Here is a 10,364-nt window from a genome sequence, read left to right as displayed (position 1 = left end):
TTACCAACTAGCACACCGTCGTTCACGCCCGCTTCCTCCGCACACTCGCCGCACCCACAGTGGATGTCTCATAAATTATGACACCGAACGCAGATTTACACCTCCGTTCACCAGCTTCTTATCAGGTTTTTCATTGGATATTCTGCCGTTGCTCTGAAGAGAAATACGTAAGGTAAATACAAATATTCTGCATAGCGATCATACACATATCAAAAAAAGTTTTGCATCACCTCGGTTCCCAGAGTTCCGGAACCTGTACAGAAAATTGGAAAAGAGATGAACATAAACATCATTTCCGCCTTTTTTATTGCTCATGAAAGCCACACATTGCATGTTGTACCACCATACAGCGAGACCTTCAGAGGTGGTGGTCCAGATTGCTGTACACACCGGTACCTCTAATACCCAGTAGCACGTCCTCTTGCAATGATGCGTGCCTGTATTCGTCGTGGCATACTATCTACAAGTTCATCAAGACACTGTTGGTCCAGATTGTCCGACTCCTCAACGGCGATTCGGCGTAGATCCCTCAGAGTGGTTGGTGGGTCACGTCGTCCGTAGACAGCCCTTTTCAATCTGTCCCAGGCATGTTCGATAAGGTTCATGTCTGGAGAACATGCTGGACACTCTAGTCGAGCGATGTCGTTATCCTGAAGGAAGTCATTCACAAGATGTGCACGATGGGGGCACGAATTGTCGTCCATGAAGACGAATGCGTCGCCTATATGCTGCCGATATGGTTGTACTGTTGGTCGGAGGATGGCATTCACGTATCGTGTAGCCGTTACGGCGCCTTCCATGACCACCAGCGGCGTACGTAGGACTCACATAATGCCACCCCAAAACAGCTGGGAACCTCCACCTTGCTGCACTCGCTGGACAGTGTTTCTAAGGAGTTCAGCCTGACTGGCTTGCCTCCAAACACGTCTCCGACGATTGTCTGGTTGATGTAGGTAGCGGTCATCCACTGCAAATGGTTCAAATGGCTCTGAGCACTATGGGACTTAACATCTGAGGTCATCAGTCCCCTACAACTTACAACTACTTAAACCTAACTAACCTAAGGACATCACACACATCCATGCCCGAGGCAGGATTCGAACCTGCGACCGGAACGGTCGCGCGGTTCCAGACTGAAGCGCCTACAACCGCTCGGCCACTTCGGCCGGCCTCATCCACTGCAGTAGTAGTCCTTGGGCGGCCTGAGCGAGGCATGTCCTGTCCGCTCGGCCACTTCGGCCGGCCTCATCCACTGCAGTAGTAGTCCTTGGGTGGCCTGAGCGAGGCATGTCCTGTCTCTCTGTATCTCCTCCATGTCCAAACAACATCGCTTTGGTTCACTCCGAGACGCCAGGACACTTCCCTTGTTGAGAGCTCTTCCTGGTACAAAATAACGATGTGGACGCGATCGAACCGCTGTATTGACCGTCTAGGCATGGTTGAACTACAGACAATACGAGCCGTACCTCCTTCCTGGTGGAATGACTGGAACTGATCGGCTGTCGGACCCCCTCCGTCTAATAGACGCTGCTCATGGATGGTTGTTTTCATCTTTGGCCGGGTTTAGTGGCATCTCTGAACAGTCAAAGGGACTGTGTCTGTGATGCAATATCCACAGTCAACGTCTATCTACACTCCTGGAAATTGAAATAAGAACACCGTGAATTCATTGTCCCAGGAAGGGGAAACTTTATTGACACATTCCTGGGGTCAGATACATCACATGATCACACTGACAGAACCACAGGCACATAGACACAGGCAACAGAGCATGCACAATGTCGGCACTAGTACAGTGTATATCCACCTTTCGCAGCAATGCAGGCTGCTATTCTCCCATGGAGACGATCGTAGAGATGCTAGATGTAGTCCTGTGGAACGGCTTGCCATGCCATTTCCACCTGGCGCCTCAGTTGGACCAGCGTTCGTGCTGGACGTGCAGACCGCGTGAGACGACGCTTCTTCCAGTCCCAAACATGCTCAATGGGGGACAGATCCGGAGATCTTGCTGGCCAGGGTAGTTGACTTACACCTTCTAGAGCACGTTGGGTGGCACGGGATACATGCGGACGTGCATTGTCCTGTTGGAACAGCAAGTTCCCTTGCCGGTCTAGGAATGGTAGAACGATGGGTTAGATGACGGTTTGGATGTACCGTGCACTATTCAGTGTCCCCTCGACGATCACCAGTGGTGTACGGCCAGTGTAGGAGATCGCTCCCCACACCATGATGCCGGGTGTTGGCCCTGTGTGCCTCGGTCGTATGCAGTCCTGATTGTGGCGCTCACCTGCACGGCGCCAAACACGCATACGACCATCATTGGCACCAAGGCAGAAGCGACTCTCATCGCTGAAGACGACACGTCTCCATTCGTCGCTCCATTCACGCCTGTAGCGACACCACTGGAGGCGGGCTGCACGATGTTGGGCCGTGAGCGGAAGACGGCCTAACGGTGTGCGGGACCGTAGCCCAGCTTCATGGAGACGGTTGCGAATGGTCCTCGCCGATACCCCAGGAGCAACAGTGTCCCTAATTTGCTGGGAAGTGGCGGTGCGGTCCCCTACGGCACTGCGTAGGATCCTACGGTCTTGGCGTGCATCCGTGCGTCGCTGCGGTCCGGTCCCAGGTCGACGGGCACGTGCACCTACCGCCGACCACTGGCGACAACATCGATGTACTGTGGAGACCTCACGCCCCACGTGTTGAGCAATTCGGCGGTACGTCCACCCGGCCTCCCGCATGCCCACTATACGCCCTCGCTCAAAGTCCGTCAACTGCACATACGGTTCACGTCCACGCTGTCGCGGCATGCTACCAGTGTTAAAGACTGCGATGGAGCTCCGTATGCCACGGCAAACTGGCTGACACTGACGGCGGCGGTGCACAAATGCTGCGCAGCTAGCGCCATTCGACGGCCAACACCGCGGTTCCTGGTGTGTCCGCTGTGCCGTGCGTGTGATCATTGCTTGTACAGCCCTCTCGCAGTGTCCGGAGCAAGTATGGTGGGTCTGACACACCGGTGTCAATGTGTTCTTTTTTCCATTTCCAGGAGTGTACAAGAGTTCTGGGAACCGGAGTGATGCAAAACTTTTTTTGGTGTGTGTATAATGTTTCCATTCTCCCAGGTCCATTATTTGAAAAATTGTGGAAATAAGCGGCAGAGAAGCTCCTATGAATTAATATATAATAATCAGGGAAATTTGGGGTGTTGACCTACACAACACTGCAGTACAGATTTAAGGGTTTTGTTGGAATCTGTTACTTAAATTCGTTGCGGTCTATATCAATGATGAGAGAGGAGGAGGAGAACGACTGACTTTAAATATGCTATTCCAGCGGGATTTGAACCTATGGCTACAGTTTTAGTACCACTCAGCTGCTGAGGAATCAAGAATGTAAATATTCTCTCCTTGATGTAGTACAGACTAAGGCAAAGAGAAGCAGTTTAATTATTGTTTTTTATGTTTACTTTAACATATTGCAACACATTTCAAGCATGTTTTGCTCATCATCAGGTGTTTATGCATACAGAAAACTGTTACATAAAGATAAATTATCTTTATCTAACTTGACATAGAACTGCTTTGTTCAGTGTTCGCTTCTGGAATGGCTATTGGAGTATTTGAGAGAGGGGGTGTCAGTGGGTGGCCAGTAAACAACGTCCAGTGGTGCCTTCTGCTGGCGTGGAACTATGTCTCGTTGTGACTGACACCATAGCCTATGTGGGAAACAGATAGTTTGGCGGCAGTATCGTGCTGCGGTATGTGATCCTTTTTTTTATATATGTCAGTTGTTCACTTACGATTTAGGATTCCCAAACTTCGTTTGCTTTTTTGGTACTCTGGAGGAGGTGTGTTGTAACATTGCACTGTTGCAATCCTTAATCTGACACTGAAAAAAAAATTGGCTCTGAGCACCATGGTACTTAACTTCTGAGGTCATCAGTCCCCTAGAATTTAGAACTACTTAAACCTAACTAACCCAAGGACATCACACACATCCATGCCCGAGGCAGGATTCGAACATGCGACAGTAGCGGTCGCGCGGATCCAGACTGAAGCGCCTAGAACCGCTCGGCCACTCCGGCCGGCTCTAACACTGACTTGGACGTAATTATTCCACAGAATCCCGATTTCTGAACTTGGGAAGTGTGGTAACATTTAATGAAGAAAGAGGCAGGTTTCCCAGAAAGTAACTGACGAGAAATACAGTAATTTTCCCGTTAAATAACTTTCTTGCAGTCAAAAACTTGAACTTTCCAATCGTATTAAGCACAAACTGTTCAGAAAATTTCATCAAATTACGAGTAAATATCTAGTGAATTGAGTAGGATAATTTAATTTCAGTGATTGAAGTCCATCGGCTGTCACTGAGTGGAGAAACATTTACCGTATGGCATTTTATTTTCTGAGAAACGGCAAGTGATTTGCGAACTTTTTTTTGCTATTTGTGTAATGGGGCTTTAACTAGATGCTTTCCTGAGTCATTGTTTTGAGATGGCGCTAAAACATGTCATATACATGTGACCCAGGATGAAGCGTCTGCCTAGTCAAATACCTAATGGTCAATATATTTCAGAACAGTAGCGGCAACATTGCATCAAGCTGATAACTTAACTAATTGTAACATATGCAACGTGTTTCGTAGTGGCTGTCATTTCAGTTGCATGGTCGGAGTTTTTGGTTCAATTAATTGCTTGTTCTTGAGGGTAACATAAGGCGGAATATGAGGGAAGATGTTCATAGTCATACATTAGTGCATAGTGTATGCTAGCTAATGGAGCAAGATGATACAGGTAGAGCTTAATCAGAGTTGTTGACAAAGACACCACGCCAACTTTGCTTTATGTGGTCAGTGCTAGCTTAAGTGCACAACTACTAATGTCATCCAGAACAGGTGGACCACGTACCACCACCACATTCTCTGAGCGCTAATAGCATTCTGGTCACACAGTTGTTGCTATGATCTACTCGTGATGATTACAATATAACTGCAGCTGATGCTTTGCCGAGAAAAGCGGAAAGAGCCTTTTGAATGAGAATTTCCACTTGTACACCTCGAGTTCTTGCAGCTTGATCTTAATTAATGCTTGATAGTTCCACGCATTAACCGGTCAGAATATTCGTATGGGAATTATCAAACTGTAATTGCTGGAACATACGACTACCTTATGTAATACTCCATTATGGGTTGAATATGACTCGAAAAGGCGTTAATTCGACTTGCAGTCCACCTCCTGACGACTAATGAAAGACGTCTAGAATGCCCTGATAATGGTGTTCCCTGCCGCGTCAATTCTGTAAAGTTCTGTAAAGGGTTGTGGCAGCTGTCAGTCAGTGCTGAATGCAGACATACACAAAGATCTTCACTGCTGTTCAAATGGTTCAAATGGCTCTGAGCACTATGGGACTTAACTTCTGTGGTCATCAGTCCCCTAGAACTTAGAACTACTTAAACCTAACTAACCTAAGGACATCACACACATCCATGCCCGAGGCAGGATTCGAACCTGCGACCGTAGCAGTCGCGTGGTTCCGGACTGAGCGCCTGAACCGCTAGACCACCGCGGCCGGCTCACTGCCGTAGGGCCTACTATACTTTCACACATAGTGCCCATACCGTAATTAGTAACATAACATAAGACTGATTCTGCTGCAAAACCTGGTGTCCACAAATCCGTCAATAAGAATCTGCGAGCCGTAGTAATGCGTAAAGGAATGAGACTGTTGATTTTTGTGACACTTCCGATCGGGACTATGACAAGGATCTGGTGTCATATTAGGCTTCAGAATGCTAAAATGTTTATTTCTTCACTTCATATTGAATTAAATGCTATAATATGAGAGGCAGAATTAAATTATACGCTTCTCAGCAAAAGTATTTCCTTGTGTACTACTGTCAAGTGCAGAAAAACTCTTTAGTTCTTTTGTGTATTGCGTGAATTTGATGTCAGTCCATGTTACTTTGTGAGAAGGCTCTTCTTTCCTTGGGGTTAAGAGAGAGTGGACACTATCACTGGCTAATTTACTGATGGCTAATGACATGATACTAGTTCCATTTGCTCCGTCGGATATGCTAAAGAGTTTCACTTTGGCTACTCCAAGAACGTGCAGATAGTCTGTCGGCACACTGCACTGAGAGCCTCGTTGATGTGTTTCTGTCTTAGTGTCTACCGAGGCGTACGTCGGTCAGCCAACATAAACACATTGGGCATTGTTTACCGCTGCACTTGCCGCGAGCCACTACCTCAAGAGCGTACTGTCTGTGCTAAATACATTACTGACCTAATACTTCCTGCAAGAACATAATTAACGTATTATGCAGCAATCAGGTGGAGTACACATTACTTTTAACACTTGCTATCGCATTCATATACTGCACACAAAAAACACACAAACACATACACATGCACACACACACACACACACACACACACACACACACACACAGGCGCGCGCGCACGCAACCATTGTGTCCATTAATAGAGACTACTAATGCCTGTTCTACAGTATATGTAGCAATCCATTTCCCAGTTACCGTCAACTGGGAGACAATTTTCAACTTCCTGGCAGTGCATGAACTGTGAGAAGGAGACTAGAAGATAATGTACTTTTATTCCCAAGACCTGGTAAAAAGCAGCGCTTGACTTTTTATGAGAAGATCGAGAGCATGCGTTTTGCTGAAGAATATACTTACAGTAATCAACCCACCCACCATCACTGCTTAGGATTTGCCGACGTCGTGGTGGCATTTATAGTGTAGCGTGATGGTTTATCTTCCACCACGCGTTTTCTACAATTTTCCACAGGTCACTTGAATTTCTAGGTCCACAAGGCAATGATCTCGACACTTCGGCCCACATATTCTCTGTCGGGTTGAGGTCCGTTGATCGTGGAACGAACGCCAATAGTTTTATTCTGTCTCAGCTCTAAAACCAATCCTGAACAGCTCTGCTCTGCTGCCGGCCGGAGTGGCCGAGTGGTTAAAGGCGCTACAGTCTGGAACCGCACGACCGCTACGGTCGCGGGTTCGAATCCTGCCTCGGGCATGGATGTGTGTGATGTCCTTAGGTTAGTTAGGTTTAAGTGGTTCTAAGTTCTAGGGGACTTATGACCACAGCAGTTGAGTCCCATAGTGCTCAGAGCCATTTGAGCCAGCTCTGCTCTGACAGATGGTCCTGTAAATAAATTGTTATCTAGTTATTTCACATTTAAATACCGTATTTGTAATTGGCACAGCATATTAGCATGTTTATAGCGATTGAGGATTCATGTCCGGTCACAGCTAAGAAGTCTAAACAGTCCATTCAGGAACTTGCTCTCCTGATTCATCATATGACGATAGTCGTTGCCTGAAAGCCACTTTAAGACCGACTGGTTCAATCAGATACAAACTATGTGGTGTAGGACTGAGATACAGAAAACATTGGTCAATTTAGACTTCTGCGTTGCAACATTGCTGCGCAAATAAATACCTTCGATGGAGCGACAGGCAGTAGCCGCTCAAGGAAATTTAAGAAATTTGACAAAGTGAAACTCTATTCGCACATCAGGCGGAGCAAGTGGAACCAGTATCACGCCATTAAAGTAAACTCCGTCCGAACAGGCTTTGGAAGGCCCAACAGTACCGACCGGCCGCCATGTCATCCTCAAGGCCACAGGCGTCACTGGATGCAGGTATGGAGAGGCATGTGGTCAGCACACCGCTCTCCCGACCGTATGTCAGTTTACGAAACCGGAGCCGCTACTTCTCAATCAAGTAGCTCCTCAGTTTGCCTCACATGGGTTGAGTACACCCCCCTTGCCAACAGCGCTCGGCAGACCGGATGGTCATCCATCCAAGTGCTAGCCCAGCCCGACAGCGTTTAACTTCGGTGATCTGCCGGGAACCGGTGTTCCCACTGCGGCAAGGCCGTCGGCAGTAGTCTGCCATTAGACATCAGCAAATTAACCAGTGATAGTGTCCACTCCTTTTTGACCCCAAGAAACAAAGAGCCATCTCACAAAATAAGATGAGAGGACACTAGAATTAACACTATATGCGGAAAGAACTAAGGAGCTTTTCTGCACTTGATAACAGTAAACAAGAAAATACTTTTTCTGAGATGCCACCTCGATGAAATATTCTGAATGGCTTCCATTTAAGATGTGACACCCAGTGAGTAAAATTCATTGTTTGAACCTAGATTTGACGTTTGACACCTAAGCTACAATTACTCTCTAATGTCACGATCCGAGCAATCTACATTAGGAAACATGAACGTAATGGAAAAAGGTACACAACAGCAGTGTTATGTTGGCTTAGTGGCAACATGCCCGATTTCTAGTGCGCTAGTAGATAAAAAACGCGCCTCGAATCTCGTTGGAGAAAAAAAGGCAATTTCTACGTCTACTTCTCGTTTTCCATATGCAATCTGCAGACGGTCAGAACGAAATTCAATGACTTTTTCATAAGCCAAACAAGGGATCATAAGCCATCTCTCAGCCTCTGTTCAGTACATTATAGGAGTGAGCAGAAGTGTCTGTTTTCGAAATACTGCTTTACTTCACAAGAAAGTCCCAGAAAAGGCTCCAAGGGACCATTAATGACAGTAATTTGAGTGTTGTTTGTCGTATAGCGAATCATCACCTGAGAAAAACGTTATGGAACCAATGACCATACTGAGGTAAATCTGAAGGCGAAAATGTGTTCAATAACAGAATTGAAAATATTGTCATATTTTTCTTTTTGTAACTGCATTAGATAAGATACATTTTCCTGGTAAATATACATTCTGATTACTGCATGATATACTCGAATCACTTCGCAACTGTGCCTGAAACGAACAGTTTTCTTTCATTACATCAAATTTTCATCTTAATACAGGTACGATAAGTGCATAATTCAACTGCATTTACTGATACATTTCAACCCTGGTTATAGAATACATGTATTTTATGACACTTACGATATCAGGTTTTAATTTCTCACACTCTCCCACACACTGCATCTCCCAAACAAGCAAGTCTGACAAAACCTAGCAGAATACCTACTGTGTCACTTTCAAATACCTATCTTATGTTCTTCATAACTCTGTTCATGAAATTAGAAGTCTGGATTTCTGTCGTAATCGCACTGTGCCGCTTTCATTCGGTATACCATTTCTTTTTCATGGAACTCGTGTGACATGACAAACCACATCATACTTAAATTTAGGGTATGTGATTGCTGAGGATGTAGTGGACTCAAACGCTCGAATTTCCTGTCACTTCCATGAACTTAATTTGTGGCAAGATTTATTAGTTTAGGAGGACAATGAGAATTATTAAGTATTCATAAGTATATAACTGAGGATGTAGTGGATTCAAACGCTCGAATTTACGTCTATACCGCCGGTCATGCATCACTTTTTCTGTTTATGTTTTGTGATTTCTGCTTGGCATTAAAAGAAAATGATATCTCTTTTGTGGTTTTTTTCGGTATTGCCGCCTGCCTGAATGTAAATAAAATGGCTCTGAGTACTATGGGACTCAACTGCTGTGGTCATAAGTCCCCTAGAACTTAGAACTACTTAAACCTAACTAACCTAAGGACAGCACACAACACCCAGCCATCACGAGGCAGAGAAAATCCCTGACCCCGCCGGGAATCGAACCAGGGAACCCGGGCGTGGGAAGAGAGAACGCTACCGCACGACCACGAGATGCGGGCGTAAATAAAGAGAACGCAAATTAATGTGATGCTTTTATTTGACATGAAAAACTAAATACTTTCTCTTTGATGCCTTCATCATCGCCATTGACGTCATGCGCTATGCGACAAAATAAATTAGTTTCATCTTTGTTTTAGTCTTTTTGATCAAAGGTCTTAAAATAATTTAAAGTTGGACTCAGTTGATCGACTGAAAAGAATGAAATAGACACCGTAGTTTTCATGTATAATCAGTTCCTATTCCTTTTTTTTTCCTTAAAGATAGACAAACGGAATTCCCTCTTCTTTGAGGGATAACGAAATGCTCATTTGTCATAAACAAATTTTTGTAGTTAACACCGCAATAATTCAATACCGTGACGAGCTTTCGTCAGTATTAGGGAAACAAGGTCGTCACCCCACTCCACATTGTTGCGAAATTTATTCAAGATGACGGATGCAAGATGGCAGCCATAAATGTGGTAACGTCGCGATGACGTCATGGTGGGAAGTTCAAATTTTGGCGGAAAAATAGGTCACCTGGGCTACCTGCATAAGCCGGCCGGAGTGGCCGTGCGGTTCTAGGCGCTACAGTCTGGAACCGAGCGACCGCTACGATCGCAGGTTCGAATCCTGCCTCGGGCATGGATGTGTGTGATGTCCTTAGGTTAGTTAGGTTTAATTAGTTCAAGTTC

The 10,364-nt window shown here is 45.7% G+C and overlaps 1 pseudogene; it reads right to left on the bottom strand.

The window, feature by feature from the left end:
• Positions 1 to 7,801: 7,801 nt before the first annotated feature.
• LOC126185983 (5S ribosomal RNA) lies at positions 7,802 to 7,919 on the bottom strand (annotated as a pseudogene).
• Between the last annotated feature and the right edge of the window lie 2,445 nt (positions 7,920 to 10,364).

The sequence above is a fragment of the Schistocerca cancellata genome, chromosome 4 (assembly GCF_023864275.1).
Source record: "Schistocerca cancellata isolate TAMUIC-IGC-003103 chromosome 4, iqSchCanc2.1, whole genome shotgun sequence".
NCBI lineage: Eukaryota > Metazoa > Arthropoda > Insecta > Orthoptera > Acrididae > Schistocerca > Schistocerca cancellata.
Note: the sequence above shows the minus strand (reverse complement) of the source record. Positions and strands in the feature narration are given on the sequence as shown.